The sequence below is a fragment of the Rana temporaria genome, chromosome 2 (assembly GCF_905171775.1).
Source record: "Rana temporaria chromosome 2, aRanTem1.1, whole genome shotgun sequence".
In the NCBI taxonomy this organism is placed as follows: domain Eukaryota; kingdom Metazoa; phylum Chordata; class Amphibia; order Anura; family Ranidae; genus Rana; species Rana temporaria.
Window position 1 is genome coordinate 333975294 of NC_053490.1, and position 21173 is coordinate 333996466.

A 21173-nucleotide genomic window follows, 5' to 3' on the forward strand; every position below is an offset into this window, starting at 1 on the left:
CCAGTTCCGCACTCCATAGGCTCCTCCTGCAGTGGGCATTGTGCCCGGGTATGCCCCCAGGACCGACATCGCCAACATTGTATGTCTCCCATCTTTGGTACAGGAACCGACCTCCGTGGTTCTAGGGCAGATGGTGTAAACCTGCGGACGCCAATATCTGGCAAGGCTTCTCTCCTCAGGTTGGTGGCTGGTCTGGGTGTCCTTGGCGTGGGTTCTCGACGCTTGGCAGGCCCAAGCAGGTCCTCCACCACAGTATACCGTTCAACCAGCTCGATCAGCTGGTCAGCATTAGTAGGGTTTCCATGGCTTACCCAGCGCTGTAGGTCATCTTGTAGGGACTGTAGGTACCGGTGCATCACCACTCGTTCCACCATTTGTGGACCCGACAACTTTTCTGGCTGCAGCCATTTTTTAACTAACTGAATTAGTTCATGCATCTGGGACCTGGGTGGTTGGTCCGATTTGTACCGCCAGCGATGCACCCTCTGAGCCCGGACAGCTGTGGTCACTCCCAGGCGGGCCAGGATTTCAGCTTTTAGACGTTCATAGTCTTTGATGTGCTCAGCTGGGAGGTCAAAATAGGCCTTTTGCGGGTCACCAGTGAGAAAAGGCGATATAATGCCGGCCCATTGGTCCCGGGGCCACGCTTCTCTCTCTGCTATCCTTTCAAAGGTGGTAAGAAAGACTTCCACGTCATCGCTGGGTGTTAGAGCCAGCCATTTCTTGCAGAAACTAACAGACACTGGGTTGCTAACGGCAACGACCGCTTGCGCTTGTCCCTGAGCCAGCTGCTGTACGGCCTCCTGCAGGGCAGCCACCTGTGCTTGAGTGGACTTCTGCTGGGCTGTAAACTGGGCGGATAGCAGCCGTGTATTTTCCTGCTGTGCAGCTATAGCCTGTGCCAGGGCCTGCTGCTGCTGCTGAGCCATCGCTTCCTCATGGCGACGGTTTGACTCTGCTGACGCTTGCTGCTGGGTCACAGTGGCTTGTGCCAAAGCCTTAACGACCTCCTCCATGCCTTTGTCTGCTGTTTGTAACGCCTGGGCTGACTTCACCCAAGACATGCCATAAGTATACTGTCTCTTTAAATGTCAGTTTTAAACGTTTTTTGCGCCTGCAAATGCACTTTGCCCGCATTCGACACCAATTGTAAACTTTGGGGGTCTTTAAGCTCTGCGAGACAAGTGCATAAAACCGTGTCAGTAAAGCAAAGGGTCTTTATTGGTGACCAAACAAAACAAAATAAAGCTTTTCTTCAGCATCCAAAACGTCACAACAAAAGTCCTGCTTGTTTCCAGCATAAATTAGGAAAAAGTCTTTCTTCAGAAAAAACAACCAAAAGAAAGGCACATACGTTTTTAGTAAGAAGTCCTCCAGACCTTCCCTGCAGACACAGCTTCACTTCCAAACTACTCAAAAGTCCTCTCTGAGCAGCTAGCAGACTTCCATCTTGTCCTCACAGGTGCACTCTCCCAACTCACTCACTCCCTCCAGCATCACTTCCTGCTTTAATGGGTGGTTGTCTGTGAGATTTTAACCCCTTGTGCACTGGCTTCCAGGGTTTAGGAGTGGAGGCTCCATCCCACCCAAATAACACTTTGGAGCCTCCAAAATTCCAGGCCCCAAACTGCTTTATTAACATAGAGAAGACTGCGAGCCAGTCCTCTCTGAATTAGCACCTGCCTGGAACTTTTCACCCACTTTTGGGTGACCCCCTGAACCTTCTACCTCTATTTAAATGGACCATAGTCCAAACAGTGGTGCCGTATAGCACCCGTCCAGGACCCACCCCCGGTGTCCTGTACATCAGCTATACTGCAGTGTGCGTGAGAATCATGGGATATGTAGTTCCAAAACATCTGGGGTGCCAAGGTTCTCCATCACTGATCCAGGGTAATTAAAGACACTCATGAAGGCCAGGCCATCCGTGAATAGCATGTGCGCTAAGGTTTGGGACAAGTTCAAAGCCTTTTCTGTTTCTCCAAACGATCCTTGACTTAGGTCTAGGACTCAGCACTCTTAAAGTCCAGGTTGCAGTGATTTCGGCTGCCACACACAAAAGATGGGCAGAAGACCCCCTTATAGTACAATTCTTCAAAGCAGTAAGGTACATATGCCCCCCAATCAAGCTATCTTTTCCCAAGTGGGATTTGTCACTTGTGTTGAAAGTATTATCAGAACGACCCTTTGCTCCATCTGAAGAAGCCCCATTGTGGAATTTGACTCTGAAACCTGCCTTTCTAATAGCAATAACGTTGGGCCAAAGAGTCTCAGAGTTGCAAGACCTGGGTGCAAAAGAAGAGCATATCGTCTTCTACCCAGATAGAGTGGAGTTGCGTACCATAAGCGGTTTCGTACCAAAGGTTTCTACCTCAAACCCACTACATGACCTAGATATAGCCCATGTTCTCATGTTATCTCAACCTCACTACCCCTTTTATAAGATCTACAAACCTGTTTGTACTACCAGGGGGCAAGAACAAGGGTAAGGAAGCCTCAGCCAGGATGATTACGTTGTGAATAGTAAAATTAATCCAAAAAGCGTACAGGACCAAAGGACTGGATCCTCCTTCCTTGGTCAGGGCTCACTCAACCAGGCCAGTCTTATCATCTTGGGCAGCTAGGGTGAATGTCTCGCTGGATACAATCTGCAGAGCAGTGACATGGTTTTCTCAGCACTCATTCATTAGGCACTATAGGATAAACCCGGGAGTTCTAACCTTTGTAGATTTCGACAAAAGGACAATTGAATCAGCTTTTGTTTTGTCCAAAAAAAAATCACTTTTCTAAGCATTACCCACCCGTCTCAGCTAGTTATTTATCACTAGTATATTGGCTTTTGGAATATACAAATGCAGCAATTTAGAAATCGGATGAAAGGTTTAGCGCTGGAAAACACTTTTTTATAGATATTAAGTGCATTTTTTATACATCTATATAGATCAGACCAAAATGAGGGACAAATGAGGAGGAATGAGGGATATTGCTCCAAATCAGGGACAGTCCTTCCAAATAAGGGACAGTTGTGAGCTATGGGGTCTCCCCCGGAGTAGATGACCAGGGCTGTATGTTATTGCTGTAAACATGGAATAGTCACTGACGACTGTCATCTGGTATCTGTCCACGACTGCCTTTAACCAACCAGAAGTAGTAGTTTCCTGTACTCCATCTACCAGTTATGCATATGATAACACAGTGGTGACTAAGAACAGATGCAGTATGATTTCCACTAACTCATTTGCATGTTAGTGGCACTACCGGCTTCACAAACTGAGAAAAAACAGCTTTGACATTAAAAACTATATAAAAAAAAATTTCTTTTTTTTTCTTTTGGTATCCAAGCTTATAATGTCTACATGTTTCAATCTGAATATTTCATTTTGTTAAATTCCCAACATTCTGGTAAAAAATTTTAATTTGTTTATATACAGGTAAATGATTGTATCTAAAGCCAAATCTTTTCTTTAATTCTAAATAGAGTAGGGAAAAGTTAAAACTGTTGTAATTTTTTGTCATCTGTGTCCTATTAGGTAGATTTTCCTTCACTTCCTGTCATGTAGATTCAACAGGAAGATAGAGGATGGCTTTCCACCAGTAGGGAAATCCCCTCTTGGACAATTGACACAAGAACAAGTGTCCCCATTAGAAGGTTTACCCTTAAGCTGGATACACACTATACAATTTCCTGTAGATTTTTTGCTTCAGATTTACCAAAACCATATAATATGAGGTCAAACCTTAAAGGGGTTGTAAATCTTCATGTTTTTTCACCTTAATGCTTAATGCATTAAGATGAAAAAACATCCGACGATTACAGGCCCCCAGTTTACTTACCTGAGCCGTCAAAAGTCCTGCGTTGAGAATGTGCTTGATCTTGGCCCGATCTTGGCTCGCGCTGCTGTCAATCAACTCCAATGATGCAGGGGGCGGGGCCGAGTCATGTAGTTGGCGGCTATGGATGCCGGATACAGGACTCGGGAGCACGCCCACAAGGTAACCCCCTTGGGAGAGCTCTTCCCAGGGGGGTTACCAGAAGCGGGGAGGAGCCGTGAGAGCCGCAGAGGGACCCTAGAACAGGTGGATCGGGGTCACTCTGTGCAAAACGAGGTGCACAGTGGAGGTAAGTATAATATGTTTGTTACCCTGATGTGTTTTACTTCCTCTTTATTTCCCTGCAAAGGTAAAGCATAATGGGCTACTTACTATGCATTGCATAGTAGCCCTTTATGTGTCACTTACCTGAAACCGAAGCCTGTGATGTCCCCTCTGGCTGGAAGCGTCCATCTTCAGCCCTCCTCCTTCCAGGGCCGCTGACTCCGGCTCTGTGACTGGCGGGAGTCGCATGCGTGTGGGAGCCGCCAGTCATGGCATGACCCCCTCTAAAAACTGCACAGCGTGCCCTTTCTAAAGTGCGCATGCGCCAAATACATTGGCGCATGCGCAGAAGCAGAAAGCGTTCGGGGACATTGTAAATATCTCCTAAACCGTGTAGCTTTAGGAGATATTTCCAGCACCTACAGGTTAGCCTTAATCTAGGCTTACATGTAGGTGAAAGTGGTTGTACAGGGTGTACAACCACTTTAAGAGTTCACTTTTTTATGCAATCAGGCAGGCCCTTGCACTACATGGTTTTGGTAAATCTAAAGGAAATCGTACAATAAAATTTGTATAGTGTGTATGGTCTTAATTCCTGTTCTGGTGGCATCCAGTGTTGCCAACCTACCAGATTGAAATTTTCTGACATGACACCCAAAATCTACTGGCATTTCCAAAAGTTACAAAATTCCAGTTTTATGTACAAATGTAAGTATTTAGGCCACAAATAAGTACAATATGCAATTAGAAACATATTTCTTATTTTATCTACAATATACTAAGTAGCTCAGGGACAGGACTGGGGAGGGCAAGAAATTAGAATGGGCGGCACACGCACATGAAATTGACGCTCACAGTGACCCTGACAGCAGTGTGCAGCAGCACCGATGATGAAGATGACACCTCACCGACACGGCACATCCCTTCCTGAGTCACAGTGACAGTCTCTCTCCACACCAGGTGGTCCCTCCACTCCAAACAGCACTGACAGTCCTGCTCCTGGCTTGCCTTGCTCCCGTCTCTCAGACCCGCACAAGAGGCTCCGGCCGCTTCACTTGGCTCCCTTGCACCATGGCATCACACGAAACTCTCAGTCACCAAATCCACCAGTCCCGTCCCATGCCAGCACTGACTGAACACACTGTAGCAGGCACTCGGACGTGATCGGCCGCTTCTGGACCCAAACTGCGCATGCGCAGTTCCAAGCCGAGTGTCACAGACATATTTTTTACTGGCGACCTTTTCGGCCCCGTACACACGACCGAACATGTCCGCTGAAACTGGCCTGCGGACCAGTTTCAGCGGACATGTTCGGTCGTGTGTACGGCCTATCGGACAGGTTTCCAGCGGACATTTGTCCAGCCGACTGTTTTCCAGCGGACAAAAATTTCTTAGCATGCTAAGAAACATGTCTGCTGGAAGCCTGTCCGTCGGACATGTTCGGTCGTCTGTACAGACTCACCGTACATGTCCGCTCAGCCGAAAGCCCTCGCATGTGTCAAAGTGATTCGACGCATGCGTGGAAGCATTGACCTTCCAGGGCCGCGCACGTCGCCGCGTCATCGTCGCAGCGATTGCGCGGCCGCGTATCGTGTACGCACGGATTTCTATCTGATGGTGTGTACAACCATCAGACAGAAATCTCCGAGCGGACCGTTTTCAGCGGACAGTCCGTCCGTGTGTACAAGGCCTTCCACTTACTGCCATTTACTGGCAGGAGAAAAGTTCCCATTTTTTACTGGCTGCCAGTAAAAATACTGACGGTTGGCAATACCTCAGATTTTGGATTTACCCTCACTTTTATTCCTCGTGTAACATTAGTGATGAGGACATCAAGAGTGAATCTCCCTGATGGGGACAGCAATAAAAACCTAACAATAGTTCTATTCCTCTTACCACTCTATCGAAACAAAAACAAGTTTTTGCCCTTTTCCACTCCAGGAATTCAGCTTCTTTGTAAAATGTGCTGGATTAATAGAGGTTAAGTCCACCTCATGGACTATTTACGAGGGCCAGGAGCATGACTATCGCTATGCTTCTGGTGCTCCAGCGCTGGATCCTCTGGTCTTAAGCTTCTGAGGCTGCAGAGTCGCTTGCAGTTATTGTGCCTACCCATCCCCTCCTCCTGTCCAATCAGAGTCGCTTTGTATTGAGGGAACTCATTCACACAATACAAAGGCTTCTGTGAATTGACAGCAGAAGGGAGATGTTATGTGTGAGAAGACAGCATCTCTCTTGTTAGAGCTCCAGGAGTATAGTGATAGCGGACCTCCCAAAACCATTGCACAGAGACGGCAAGTCTACCATGTTTGTTATTTTTTAAGTGTCGCTTTAAGGGCTGTACAAATATACATGTTCCAACGAACAGGGTGAAGGAGAGTTCTGTTGATACCTTGATACCTTTGATTTCCCTGGAGGGGAAATAAAAATGATGAGCTAGGAAAAATCTATCCTGTTCAGGGATTGTCAGGGTAGGCCTAAAGACATACAAACTTTATACTAGAGGTCGACCGATATATCGGGCAATTTTTGGCACTTTTTAATTAATCGGCATCGGCCGATTGTTTAAAAAAAAAAAAAGCCGATTTACTTCAGTGCGACTTGCATTGACTTCTATCATACAGAAGTCATTTGCAAGTTGCCTGAAGTATCCCGTGGAGCGACTTGTCTCTGGGCAGCCTGCCAAGTTTGAGAAAAGAATACAATGGGCCAGATTCAGAAAGGAGTTACGATGGCGTATCTCCAGATACGCCGTCGTAACTCTGAGTGTGAGGCTTCGTATCTTGGCGCCTGATTCAAAGAATCAGATACGCCAGAATTTGTCTAAGATACGACCGGCGTAAGTCTCTTACGCCGTCGTATCTTAGTTGTATATTTACGCTGGCCGCTAGGGGCGCTTCCGTAGATTTACGCGTAGAATATGCAAATGAGCAAGATACGCCGATTCAGAAACGTACGTGCGCCCGGCGGCAAGTGGTTAATGAATAAAAAAAAAAAAAAAAACTAAACAGTAAAGTTAGCCTGCTTTTTTTTTTTTTCTTCTTCTTCTTCGTCCAACAGTTTTGATGGCCAGGGCAGCACCCGAGAGACGAGGGAGAGATCGGCTTCGGGTACCGACATCGCAGGCGCCCAGGACAGATAAGTGACCATTTATTAAATGTCAGCAGCTGCAGTATTTGTAGCTGCTGACTTTTAATTATTTTTTTCTTCGGCAGAACTCCGCTGCTTTCACACTGGAGCAGGCAGCACTATTCGGCTGCTAGCGGGACGATTATAACCCAGCTAGCAGCCGATGAAGAGGTTAAATGCGCCTGTGTAGCACCGCTGCAGAAGCGCTTTGCAGGTGCTTCGGCAGCAGTGCCCATACATTTCAATGGGCAGGAGTGGTGGAGGAGCGATATACACCGCTTCAAAGATGCTGCTTGCAGGACTTTTTTTAATGTCCTGCCAGCGCACCGCCTCAGTGTGAAAGCACTCGGGCGTTTACACTGAGACTGCAGGGGAGCCGTTTTGCACTCACTTTACAGGTGCTATTTTTTAGCCCAAAAGCGCCTGAAAAACACCCCAGTGTGAAAGGGGTCCAACTGTTATGAGATGAAGGGGAAATGTTTTTTTTTTTTAAATTGGCCTAACATATCAGCCCAAAAAAAAATCGGCATCATATATCGGCCGTCGCAGTTTCGAAATATCGTCATCGGCCAGAGAAAAACCCATATCAGTCGACCTCTACTTTATACTATCCAACCATAGCAGCAGGATTATATGAACATTTTCCAAGGGCACATTTATATCAGCCTAGCCTTCTGCGGTGCATTTACCATGTGTTAATGTGCATTGCGTTAGAGCAAACCATTCATTGCAACGGGCAACCTAATGCACCACAACAGACCAAAAATTGTGCATGTAGTAGTAGTGAACCACACCACAATGCACAGAAGTGTGTGAAAATGAATAGCATTACATTGCATTAACATGGAACTGCAGTGCATTTGTGTGAATGGATCCTAAGGTGCTAAACAGGTAAATATTACCTCAATCAAGCTACTAACATCATTAGTAATTAATTGCTAAGAATAGCAACAGATGAAACAAATTGTTCCCTAAGGAGTATGACCTAGTTTGCTGTTGTGGATGGGGGTGATAAAAACACTTGGTTAAGCTATGTTTTTACTCCCCCCTCTCCCACATCTTCTTTAAGCTGCAAAGGCACCCGAGGGTGGTATATGTATGCCACAGGAGGTTAAACTGAATAGGAGTACCCCATGACTGTGTGCAGTGCATGCAGTTGCAGCGCGCTGGTGCAGGGTTTATGGGGTTGAAACCCTCTGCCTCTCAAAAGCCCTCTAAAAAGCGTTTTTGAATGCATATCACTCTTCAGAGGGCAACTGAAGTGTAAACGAGCCCTAAGAGAGACACAAGTGGCATATAGCAACACTTATGCCACGTACACACGATCATTTTTCGGCCTGAAAAAAAACAATGTTTTTAAAAAATGTCATTTAAAATGATCGTGTGTGGGCTTCACATTATTTTTTGGGTTCTGAAAAACGCCAAAAAAAAAAATCGAACATGCTGCATTTTTTAACGTAGTTTTAAACAATGTCGTTATTCGGGTTGTAAAAAATGATCGTGTGTGGGCTAAAAAGACGTTAAAACCCTGCGCATGCTCGGAAGCAAGTTATGAGATGGGAGTGCTCGTTCTGGTAAAACTACCGTTCATAATGGAGTAAGCACATTCATCACGCTGTAACAGACAGAAAAGCGCGAATCGTCTTTTACTAACAGGAAATCGGCTAAAGCAGCCCCAAGGGTGGCGTCATCCGCATGGAACTTCCCCTTTATAGTGCCGTCGTACGTGTTGTACGTCACCACGCTTTGCTAGAGCATTTTTTTAAAACGATCGTGTGTAGGCAAAGTCGTTTTAATGATGAAGTTGGAAAAAAAACTTTTTTTTTCTACATGCCGAAAAACGTCGTTTTTTTCATGCCAAAAAATGATCGTATGTACGCGGCATCAGGCCCGGTTCACTTACGTTATCTCACAAAAGTGAGTACACCCCCTCATATTTTTGTAAATATTTTATTATATCTTTTCATGTGACAACACTGAAGAAATTACACTTTGCTACGATGTAAAGTAGTGAGTGTACAACTTGTATAACTGTGTAAATTAGCTATACCCTCAAAATAACAAGTGAAATTGTCCAAATTGAGCCCAAAGTGTCAATATTTTGTGTGGTCACCATTATTTTCCAGCACTGCCTTAACCCTCTTGGGCATGGAGTTCACCAGACCTTCACAGGTTTCCACTGGAGTCCTATTCCACTCCTCCATGACAACATCACAGAGCTGGTGGATGTTAAAGATCTTGCGCTACTCCACCTTCCGTTTGAGGATGCCCCACAGATTCTCAGTAGGGTTTAGGTCTGGAGACATGCTTTGCCAGCCCATCACCTTTACCCTCAGTTTCTTTAGAAAGGCAGTGGTTGTCTTTGAGGTGTGTTTGGGGTCAGTGGCGGCTGGTGCTCAAATTTTTTTGGGGGGGGGGGCACAAACGAGAAAAAAAAATTGCAGCCTCACTGTGCCCATCAAATGCAGCCACTGTGCCATCAATTGTCACCACTGTGCCATGCCATCAAACACAGCCACTGTGCCATCAATTGTCACCACTGTTCCATGCCATCAAACGCAGCCACTGTGCCATCAATTGTCACCACTGTGCCATGCCATCAAATGCAGTCACTGTGCCATGCCATCAAATGCAGTCACTGTGCCATCAATTTGCACCACTGTGCCATGCCATTAAACGCAGCCACTGTGCCATCAATTCGCACCACTGTGCCATGCCATCAAATGCAGTCACTGTGCCATGCCATCAAATGCAGTCACTGTGCCATCAATTTGCACCACTGTGCCATGCCATTAAACGCAGCCACTGTGCCATGCCATCAAACACAGCCACTGTGCCCTTTAATTGTCACCACTGTGCCCATTGTCCCCACTGTGCCTATTGTAGCCACTGTTGATGTCACTGTGCCCTTTAATTGTCGCCACTGTGCCCATTCATGCCCCTGTGCCAATTGTCCCTATTGTCGCCACTGTTGATGTCACTGTGCCCTTTAATTGTCGCCACTGTGCCCATTCATGCCGCTGTGCCAATTGTCCCCACTGTGCCTATTGTCGCCACTGTGCCCATTGATGTCACTGACTGTGCCCTTCGTCACCGGTTCGCGACTGTGCCCTGTAAAGTGCCCCTTTCCCCCCCGCCCGGAACTTACCTTTACTGGAGTCAGCCATCCACGACCCTCGATTTCTTCTACCGCCCTCGATGACTGACAGGCGTCTCAGCCATTTAGGTTGGCCGGTTCTGGCTACCGGTAACCTGATTGGCTGAATCAGGTTACCGGTAGCCAGAACCGGCCAACCTAAATGGCTGAGACGCCTGTCAGTCTTATCCAAGGAACGCACCCCGGTACGTTCCCTGGATAAGCATCTGGAAGGCTGAGGGCTGTACTCGGAAAGCCTATCAGAGCCGCTGGCTCTGATGGGCACTTCCGTACAGCCAACCAACTGCCATTATTCAGATGGCCGGACATGAGCGCCGACCATCTGAATAGGGCAGCGGCCATAATAACGTGTTATTAGACTCAGTGACGGTGAGAGCCAGAGGGGGCAGCGCTCCAACGCCCTCTATGGACGAACTGCCACTGTTTGGAGTCATTATCATGTTGGAACACTGCCCTGTGACCCAGTCTCCGAAGGGAGGGGATCATGCTCTGCTTCAGTATGTCACAGTGCATGTTGGCATTCATGGTTCCCTCAATGAACTGTAGCTCCCCAGTTCCGGCAGCACTCATGTAGCCCCAGACCATGACACTCCACCACCATGCTTGACTGTAGGCAAAACACGCTTGTCTTTTGTACTCCTCACCTGGTTGCCGCCACACATGCTTGACACTATCTTAAGCAACTAATTGTATCTTTTTTTATCAGACCACAGGACATGTTTTCAGTAATCCCTGTCCTTAGTCTGCTTGTCTTCAGCAAACTGTTTGCAGGCTTTCTTGTGCATCATCTTTAGAAGAGGCTTCCATGCAGACAAATTTGATGCAGTGTGTGGCGTTTGGTCTGAGCACTGACAGGCTGACCCCCCCCCCACCCCTTCAACCTCTGCAGCAATGCTGGCAGCACTCATACATCTATTTCCCAAAGACAACCTCTGGATATGTAGCTGAGCATGTGCACTCATCATCTTTGGTCAACCAAGGCGAGGCCTGTTCTGAGTGAACCTGTCCTGTTAAACCGCTGTATGGTCTTGGCCACCATGCTGCAGCTAAGTTTCAGGGTCTTGGCAATCTTCTTATAGCCTATGTCATCTTTATGTAGAGCAACAATTCTTTTTTTTTTTCAGATCCTCAGAGTTCTGTGCCATGAGGTGCCATGTTGAACTTCCAGTGACCAACTATAACTGTATCTCATTCCCTGCTGCTGCAGGAGGTTATGCAAGCGACTACCCACAGGGGTCTGATCTCAGGAGTGTATTTAATATTGTTATCGATCATTCAGGACGCTGCTTTATTTTAAATGTAGAGCTCATTGCATTACTGATATAGGAGATATAGATGGTGATCAGTGGAATATGGCCCTGGAGTCTCTTCCAGTTGTGTCGGTATCGGCTTTCCATAAACTCTCACAACTATTCATTTTGCACAGAACTTATCAAAGCATTTGATTGGGGTCAGAGCGATTCTCCCTTCTATCCGAAATGCAAAGTTCACAGAGAAGACTTTATACACATGTTCTGTAGATGTCCGAAACGCACACGATATTAGGGGGGGAGGTTATACGGATTATCTCTGATATAACTCAAACACCAATACCCCTCACTCCGTTGGTGTGTCTGTTGGGCACGATTGATCCTCAAATGTATCCAAAAGGTATCTACATCATGGTAACTAGGTTATTACTAAATACCTTGCAAGGAAGTCAGTAGCTATATTTTGGATGGAATCCAACATGCCTACCAAGGCTCAGTGGATTATTTATGTTAACTCTACTCTACTTTAAGAACAACTGGCTTATCGACATCGCAATGCGGTCAAAAAATGTAACCTCATCTGGCAGAGCTGGCTAGACAACCCTAGTCTCGCTCCTTCACAGTTAGTCATGGATAGATTGTTGCCATTTTAAACCCACTAAAAGCTCATGTGGTGTTTGCCTGAGCTTGGGGCCTTTCTCATGTTCTATACATAAACATAGTTAATTTGATATTTTATATATTTGCTACTTAACAGGTGACTGCCTTTTTATATCTATTTCTACATATGTGTATACATTGGGCCAGATTCAGGTAGGAGAGCGGATCTTTATATTGGCGTAACGTATGTCATTTACGTTACGCCGCAAGTTTTTCAGGCAGGTGCTTTATTCACAAAGCACTTTCCTGTAAAGTTGAGGCGGCGTAGCGTAAATCACCCGGCGGAATTCAAATTCGGCGGGTAGGGGGCGTGTATCATTTAAATCAAGCGCGTCCCCGCGCCGAACGAACTGCGCATGCGCCGGTCGCGACTGAATCCCAGTGTGCATGCTCCAAATCACGTTGCTAATTGTCAATGAAAGCGACGTGAGCGTAACTTACGCCCAGCTCAATTGTGAATCGACTTACGCAAACAACGTAAATTACGTCTGTCCCGACGTCTATACTTAGCAGGGGTAACGTTACGCTGGGCGTAAGTCTTACGCAAATGACGTAAACAGATACGTTGGCCTGGCGTACGTTCATGAATCGGCGTATTTGCTCATTTGCATATTTAACAACGGGAACGCCACCTAGCGGCCAGCGTAAATATGCATCTAAGATACGACGGTGTAAGTGCCTTACGCCGGTCGTATCTTGGCAACATTTTAAGCGTATCTCATTATGAGCATACGCTTAAATTTGCGTGGGCTCAGATTAGGACTTACGACGGTGTATCTACTGATACGCCCGTCGTAAGTCTTTCTGAATCTGGCCCTTTATGTCAAAAGGACTGTGTTAGGATAACTCTGCGTGTCTTATTATTGTACTGTACAGTCAATTACTATCTTTGTCAATACAAAAGTTTTTGATTAAAAAAATAAATAAAAAATAACTTCTTTTGACCAGTATGAGAGAGTGAATTTAACACACCTGCTCCCCATTCACACCTGATACAGTGTAACACTAAAGAGTCACATGACTAATTGGGCCCAATTTGGACATTTTCACTTTGGGGTGTATTCACTTTTGTTGCCAGCGGTTTAGACATTAATGGCTGTGTGTTGAGTTTTTTTGAGGGGACTTACTGCTTTACATTGTAGCAAAGTATAATTTCTTCAGTGTTGTCACATGAAAAGATGTAATAAAAAAATTTACAAAAATGTGAGGGGTGTACTTACTTTTGTGAAATACTGTATGTGGATAAGTACTCCTCATTGCCTAGTCTACTTGGACTGGGGATGTCCAAGTAGACTGCAAGTGTAAAAACACAGATGGCACGTAGGCCTAGCGCATTATCCTTTATACATGTTTTTATTGAATAGTAAAAAACGGAGGTGAATATACTCACAAGCCAATGATTGCTTTAGCACAACTTCAACCATATGCGCAAATTCACAATGCTTGTAGACACATCGGCTATTGAATTACAAGGTTTCCCTATGCTTCAGAACGTCGTTTGGATAGCTTTTAGTGTAGGTTAGGAGCTCTTTTTGGTCCTGCTCCGTGCCTCTCAGGTCAGTGCTGTCCGTGCTCAGAGCCTCAGACTCAGGCATGAAATGAGACTCTGATCATGGACAGTACTGACCTGAGAGGCACAGAGCAGGACCAAAAGAGCTCCTAACCTACACTAAAAGCTACCCAGACAAGGCTCTGAAGAAGAGGGAAACCTTGAAATGGGTTAGCCGATGCGTCTACAAGCATTGTGAATTCACGCATATGGACTTAAGCAATTGATGTTGTTATAAAGCTATGATGCAAGCCAGGGCTCAAGTCCTGCGGGAACGGAGTTCCTGCACTTTTTTCACAGCAGGAACTCAGTTCCCTTTGCAGGACTAGAGCAGCAGAGCCGCCCGAGCCAATCCTTCACTAGCTCGAGTCACTGTCAGGGGCAGGCGAACATTAGTAATCCTTTATGTTACTGGCCGCCTCCTGTATATGGATTCATCGGGTAGTGTGCGGGTATTCCGTCACTTCCTCGATGCCACAATGTCTCCTGGGAGCTTGCGGCATCGAGGAAGTGACGGAATACACTACCCGATGAATCCATATACAGGAAGTGGCCAGTAACATAAAGGATTATTAAGGTACAGTGGATCGGAAAAAAAAACATTCGGTTTAGTAATTATGCATATGAGCGTATCATTTTTATATTTTTAGTGGGGGAGTGGATCTTGGGTGGGAGTTCCCACACTTTTTTCCCCAGGACTTGACCCCTGATGCAAGCACTGGTTTGTGAGTATATTCACCTGTTTTTCTATACTTGTCCAGAGTGTCTCCTTACATCAGTGTCTCCAGATACTAACTTAGTACCGCCAGAGTGCCCCCTTACATCCTTTGCCAGAGTGCCCCCTTACATCCTTTGCCAGAGTGCCCCCGTACATCCTTTGCCAGAGTGCCCCCTTACATCCTTTGCCAGAGTGCCCCCTTACATCCTTTGCCAGAGTGCCCCCTTACATCCTTTGCCAGAGTGCCCCCTTACATCCTTTGCCAGAGTGCCCCCTTACATCCTTTGCCAGAGTGCTTCCTTACATCCTTTGCCAGAGTGCCCCCTTACATCCTTTGCCAGAGTGCCCCCTTAGTTCTACTTTACTAAGGGGGAACTCTGGAGGAGAATTTAAAGGGACACTCTAGAGGATGTCAGGGGGCACTCTGGAGGATGTAAAGGGGGAACTCTGGAGGTACTAAGATAGTACCTTCAGAGTGCCCCCTACAGAGAGCCCTGAGGAGTGATGGCTTCTATTGATCTCTAACATGCAGACCAGCCTGTTCCCGTCATGTCAGTGTTTGATGGAGCGAAGCACACAGCCCACCTCACAGCCACCTTATTCCTGTCCTGTTCGCTCTCTCCCTGCCACAGCCTCAATTTTCACCAGGTATGTTAACTTTACCTGTGGATTACTGGCTCCTTCTCGGTGTCACTTCCTGCAGCAGGTGTCTGTCTTTGCAGTGAAGTGCAGAAAGGAGGGGGGGAGGAGTCCGGTCTGCACACTAAACATCAGCCAGAAGGCTACAGTGCGGTCCACTTCTGGGAGGCCATCATATGTCCTCCAGGCTCTACTGATCATAGACTGAGGTAGAGAGCCAATCAGCGGCTCTTTACCACATGATCAGCTGTGTCCAATCACAGCTGATCACTAAGGTAAACAGAAGCCGGTTATCGGAATTCCTTTCCTCATGCTGACAGCTGTAGGTACCTTGTTTTATATAAATAAATTCAGCTCTAATGAAAATAAATAATATATTAATAGATCACATTTTCTTATCAAAATATACCGGTAATTTAAAAAATCCATATGCGTGTGGACTGCTCAATATCATGGGCCTCATTTAGTAATCTGTAAAAGCTGATTGAACTAAACTTGCATTTACTAAAAATATATCAGTAAAGCTTTTTTTTCAAACTGATTGGAACTTGAAGAAATTGTAACTATAGAGAATTCAACTTATTTTGTCTCACATTTTAATAAATCGGGCCCATTGACTCAATTGCAAACCTAAGCGTTAGAACAATTTGTCTGGCCATAGCATAGCCAAATTTCCGAAGCAGAGGCGGATACGCATGCGCAGATGCGCTCCTACAGGTGCCTGTGTTCCTGGGCATAAGCGAACGTGCATGTTTCGAAAATATTAGCACGCATATGCGCATGTGTGTGCATGTTAACCATTGACGCTGGTGCAAAATGGCCTATATAAAGGCAGCAGCTGCACTAATGCTTTGCTGTCTGATCTGCAGCTTTACCTGTATACCCATTCCTGTAATCTCTGTTTGATTCCTGTGTTTGACACGGCTTATGATGACCAAGCTTGCTCTTTACCTATCCTGACCTCCACTTGCCTTTTTAAGAGTTTTTTTATATTTTTCATCTGCCTAATATCCTGTTGCCAACCTCTGCCTGCACATTGACTATTCTCTGCCTGCCATTTATGCTTGTATCTGATCATCCGTTGCTGACCTGGCTTGTCTGACCCTGTATTTAGTTATTCATCTGTCCTGCTCTGCACAGTGCCTTGTGACGCTGGTCCTACATCCATTGTGTGCCTGCATCTGCTGTCCTGCTGCCAACCACTGCTTCAACCATTCGGCCCAGCTCTGGTGACGCACCTGCCACACACCTCTCCGACCAAGTGAAGATATTGCTGGCACTCTTACCTCACCGCGCTCTGGCGGCCACTGTTGCAACTCCAGTGGCCCTTGAGTCGGGCTGTATGAGAGGCACCCTGGCAGCGGTCCTGTCTCCTACCCCCTGTTGAGTGCCTCCAATAACAAGCCTCTTGCTATGGGTGCACTCGAGCAGGCTTGCTCCCGAGCCACATTCTGTGTTTCCATTCACCCACAGATCCCGGCTCGGCCTCTCCATCTGCTCTCGCCTCATTAGATCACTGGCTGTGTTTGACAGCAGCAGGAAACAATGGCTCCTGCTACTGTGTGAGCCAATGAGGAGAGAGACCCAGGACAGCTGCTGCTCTCATGCACATCGCTGGATTGAGATGGGGATCAGGTAAGTATCAGGGGGGCTGGGGAGGTGAGCTGCACCCAGAAGGCTTCATGCATAGAATGCGTGAAGGTAAAAAACAAGGGGCCTTTAGAACTACATTAAGGGACTAACTTTTAAATGCAATATGTGGGTCAAGGGGTAAAAAATATATTGTGACTTACACTAGGGAATACTTGGTAAATATGGGTTTATTAAAGGTACAATAAAGTTTACGTAAAGTCAAACTTTTTTTTTTTAAGTTTTTCATAGGTTATGAAATGATTATCATTTTTTTCTTCTCACTGTTCTGCCCTCAATGGGACAAAGTACATAGGATGGGAGGATGGCATGCTTTTTTTTTCCCTCTTCGTTCTGCCTGCCACTACTTCTCTCAGGAAATGTTGAACCTCAAATCTAGGCTTGGGTAGTAACTAGCAACATGGGATAAAGTGCTACATGCACTTTGTCCTTCAGGGGACAGAACAGTGAAAAAACAGGATAGGATATTTATGCCTTAAAACCCTCACCTAGTTTTTATTCTGCTGTCTGTGCCCTATCAGGAAGGGTTTCCTGCACTTCCTATCTGATCCAGCAGGAAGTAAGAGGAAATTTCTCCAAAGAAAGGTGCTGAAACCCTTTTCGGTTCCTTTTTTTTTATATGATTCCCATTGAGGAAACAGTCTTTTATGTAATGTCCTGTAGACATAACAGTATACAAGATAAAGTCTCTCCATAGTGACGGGATAAAATGTCTTATGCCTCGTATACAGGAATCCCGGCCGTGTGTACGCTTCCTCGCAGTTTTTTTCGACGGGAAAACTGCCAAACCCGCCGGACAACAAAAAGAGAACCAGCTCTCTTTTTTCCCGCCAGAATACCTGACTGACTTTTTCCTGTCAGAAAACCTGGCCATGTGTAGCAGAAACCGGTCATTTTTGCCACTTTTTCTGTGGGGAAAAACTCAGATGGACTCAGTCGGGATTCCCGAGGAAAAGCTCTCATCTGAGTTTTCCCGTCGGGAAAACCGATTGTATGGGGGGAAAGTAGAGAGCGGGTTCTCGGTTTTCCCCTCTGGATTTCCGACAGACCTTTTCCCATCAGAAATCCCTGTCGTGTGTACTAGGCATCAGACAGTTGTCACGTGAATGGGTGTTCCCATTGGAAGATTCCCCCCTAAACTTCTGTTTCTGTGACAACATTTTTGGGCTTTTCCATCACTTTCTGTATGTAAGACAGTGGTCAGCAGGACTAAAGCTGGCCATACATTGTACGAATTTCATGAACCTGATGAAATTTGCTGAGTGAGTGGTCCTGTCATCTGCCTCTTGCTCAACATCCCTTCAATGAAAAAAAACCTTCAGAATAGCCACTACATTGAACCAGATGCAGCCCCTTTGCCCCTTTTCAGGCATTTTCAGATGGCTGTTAAAATAAAATATACGTTGGGAGATTTGTAAATGTTATGTTATTTAGCGAACTAAAACGCAACAGTATATGACCTGGGGGGTGGGATCTCCCCATTGGGGACACAGAAGGGGTCATAAGAAGTGTATAAAAAAAAAAAAAAAAAAGTTTATGCCAAACATATATATACATACAATGCAGATGCAGGACACTTGAGGTGAATGTCTGATAATATTATAGTTTTATCAGCCGCCAAACCATTACAAACCATTAGTAAAGTAGGGAAAATTATTTATTTCAATGTCCTATCTATACTGACGAGCAAATTCCAAACTGCTTATATAACTAAGTAAGGAAATTAAAATTTAGTTCAAACATGAAACAAATACCTGCTTCAGTGAGGTGCAAATAATCTTTGCTTATTAGAGGGCATGCAGTCCTAGGATACAGGGTACTTTATATAAAACTTCAGTGAACTTTATATGGTTGGTATTGATCAGCGTATACCATTGCTGCTTGTAATGCATTATCAAACAAACCTGAGCATGCTGTTCTACCCAAATATCATTTTTACATTTTCAGAGTATGCAAATTAAGAATATATATAGCTTGAATCCAAGCACAGTTTGCAGTCCACCCTAATGCCGCGTACAAACGGTCGTTTTTTGTGATAGAAAAAAACGACGTTTTATGTGATGAAAAAAAACGTTTTTCAAACTTCATTTTCAAAAACGACGTAGCATACACACCATCGTTTTTTCCAAAAGCTCTAGCAAAGAGCGGTTACGTTCAGCACGTACGACGGCACTCTGTTCCATTCAAACTCGCGTCCTAACTTGCTTCTGAGCATGCATGGGTTTAAAAACGTTGTTTTAAACGTAGTTTTAGCCTACACACGGTCATTTTAATTGACACAATAAACGCTGTTTTGAAAAACGACACAAAAAATTGAAGCATGCTTCAATTATTTTTTTTCCGTTTTTCACAAAAACAACGTTTTCCCCACACACGGTCATTTTAATTGATGTTTTTAAAAACGTGGTTTTTTTTCATCACATAAAGTGATGGTGTGTACACGGCATAAGAGACATTTCAGTTTTGGACTAACAATGAAGCGTTGGATCACTCTCAAGGAATATGGTGGGTAAGAGTTTCCAGATCACGCAGACATAACGCCGGGGGTCTCTAAGGTTTTTCCTGTATTTTGTATTAAAGTTGCAGCAGAGGGGGGCTGATTTGTAAGAAGAGGAGATGTGAAGGTCTATACAGTAGATCTTACAGGTCATTCACCAACTCTTCTACCCAATTCCATTAAGTGATAGTAAACTGACACTACAGGAGCATAAAACAACTATTCAAGAAACAAAATGAATCTAAAGTCCTACCTTTCATTGACTTTGTGCCCACAAAATGCTTTATACATGACACTTACTGCTATGTTGTCACCTGCGCACTTCAGTTAGGTGACAAAATGAATGTCCGCACTCTTTAGAACGGCTCTTTTCTCTCTCAGGGCTGCATTACACGAGACACTTTTACATTGATCACCTCACTCACTTGTCACTTTGCATTTTTGTTTAAAACAGGAAATTAAGAAAGCCGCAACATCAGCCTTTCCGCCTCTCCTCTCTACTCTTTCCTCCTTTCAGTATTTGTCTTGAGCGACACTGCCTTCTTTAGGTTAACTCCTTGAGTTCCAGCTGTACACATTTTAAAGACGATCAAACAAACTTTTTTTTCTGTCTGTTTGTGTTTGTATGACATGACTACACAAAATGGAGAAAGTCTGTCTGTATCCATCACAGTACTCAGCCGTATTAAAAAAAGTGATATTTTAAAGTGATACAAAGGGAAGAGTAAAGGTAGACCCTAACCACCTGTTTTGACCCCATTCTTGCTGACAAATGCGTCGGCGGCGTTTCCCCATTTGCTTCAATATCTAGCAATTGGTGGGCAACAATCTACATGTTGGGTAAACTTTGCTGCAGGTGCAAAGCATCATGACCATGACATGTGAACACCCTGATCCACTGCCTATTGCATTTTGTGCCCCCCCCCCCCCACCTCAACCGTACATCTAAACTTTGCCTAAAACCATGAAAGAATACAGCATGTTGACCCAACATTTCTTATTCCTGATACGTGCCTGCTGTGCCATGTACTTGTATAAAAAGTATTCTGTTCTCTTTATATTGCTTCCTTTGTGTAAAATTCCTGGTGATCCTGCCAGTCCCTCTGCTTTCCTATCAAACTGACCACACTAAGCAGGAGAGCGCGGTGTAAAAAAAGGTGTATATATGTTTTTTTTTTATTATTATTATTTATCTAGACACAAATGGTTTGCCTTTTCTTTTGAAATATAAAATGAATGGGTTGTTTTACAACATTATAATTTACTTAACCACTTCCCGCCCGCTCTATACAGAATGACAGCCGGGAAGTGGTTCTGTTATCCTGACTGGGCATATGATGTCCAGCAGGATAACATGCCAGCAAGCGCCTGTGGGGGTGTGCAGCGCGGCGATCGCGGCATGTCAGTCTGACACACCGCGTCTCCAATCGTGATAAAAAGTCTCTGACAGAGGCTTCTTACCACGTGATCAGCTGTGACCAATCACAGCTGATCACAGCATGAACCAGGAAGTGCCGATTAAGGGCATTCCTCGGTTCGCGCTGACAGGGAGAGCCGATCGGCTGTTCTCCCTGTCAGAGGGGGGGTCTGTGCTGATAATCAGCACATTGATTATAAGCACAGCCCCCAACAATTGTACCCATCAGCTGTCAATCGGTGCCCAGTCTGTGCCCCATCATAACCCTTTCTCAGTGCCCAATAAAGTGCCAATCAGTGCCCACCATAGTGCCAATCAGTGTCCATCACAGTGTCAATCAATGCCCAGCATTAACACATATCCGGTACCTGCCCAATCAGTGCTGTCCATCAGTGCCGCCTGTCAGTGCCCA

General features: G+C 45.4%; 1 protein-coding gene across 1 annotated transcript in view; it reads right to left on the reverse strand.

Moving 5' to 3' along the window:
- Positions 1-19786, reverse strand: part of TRAF3IP3 (TRAF3 interacting protein 3) — a 116570-nt gene extending 96784 nt beyond the window's left edge. The window contains exon 1 of the mRNA XM_040337514.1: positions 19645-19786. The gene's annotated coding sequence lies outside the window, so the exon portion shown is untranslated. The remainder of the gene's footprint in view (positions 1-19644) is intronic.
- Between the last annotated feature and the right edge of the window lie 1387 nt (positions 19787-21173).